We start from the raw sequence: 703 nt of genomic DNA, 5'->3' as shown, positions 1-703 counted from the left end.
GATCACAGAGCGAGAGACAAGAAAGGCATGTCTCACCAAGCCATTTATCTCTCTGCCCTTCAGTTAATCCCACTTGTGTTTATCAGCCAGGCTAGCACAATAAACTATCTCAAATGATATCATTGATATAACACACAAGTAAAATTTAAGATAATCAGCAACGATTGCAACAGTTCATTGACAAAAAACTGCCAGAAGTTCAGGCTGGATTCACAAGAGTACATGGAGCAAGGATATCATTGCTAATGTCAGATTGATATTGTCTCAAAGTAGAGAATACCGGAAAGATTTTTACTTGTGTTTCATTGGCTATGCAAAGGCATTCGACTGTGTGGATTATAATCAACTGTGAATAACCTTGAGAAGAATGGGAATTCCAGGACACTTCATTGTGCTTATACAGAACTTGTACATGGATCAAGACGCAGTTGTGCTAACAGAAAAAGAGAATGCTGCATGGTTTAAGGTGTGCGTCAGGGTTGTATCCTCTCATCATATTTGTTCAAGTTACATGCTGAACTACTTATCAGAGAAGCTAGATTATATGAAGAAGTGGGTGGCAACAGGATTGAAGGAAGGCTTACTAAGTTTGTGGAATGCAGATGACACAAACTTGCTTGCTGACAGTGAAGAGGAATTGAAAGACTTGCTGATGAAGATCAAGGATTATAGCATTCAGTATGGATTACATTTCAATAAAAGG

Source organism: Echinops telfairi, unplaced genomic scaffold (assembly GCF_000313985.2).
Source record: "Echinops telfairi isolate 266 unplaced genomic scaffold, ASM31398v2 ScPeMD7_7469;HRSCAF=8507_1, whole genome shotgun sequence".
Classification (NCBI taxonomy): domain Eukaryota; kingdom Metazoa; phylum Chordata; class Mammalia; order Afrosoricida; family Tenrecidae; genus Echinops; species Echinops telfairi.
The sequence above is the reverse complement of the archived record's forward strand: the minus strand, read 5'-3'. Positions refer to the sequence as shown.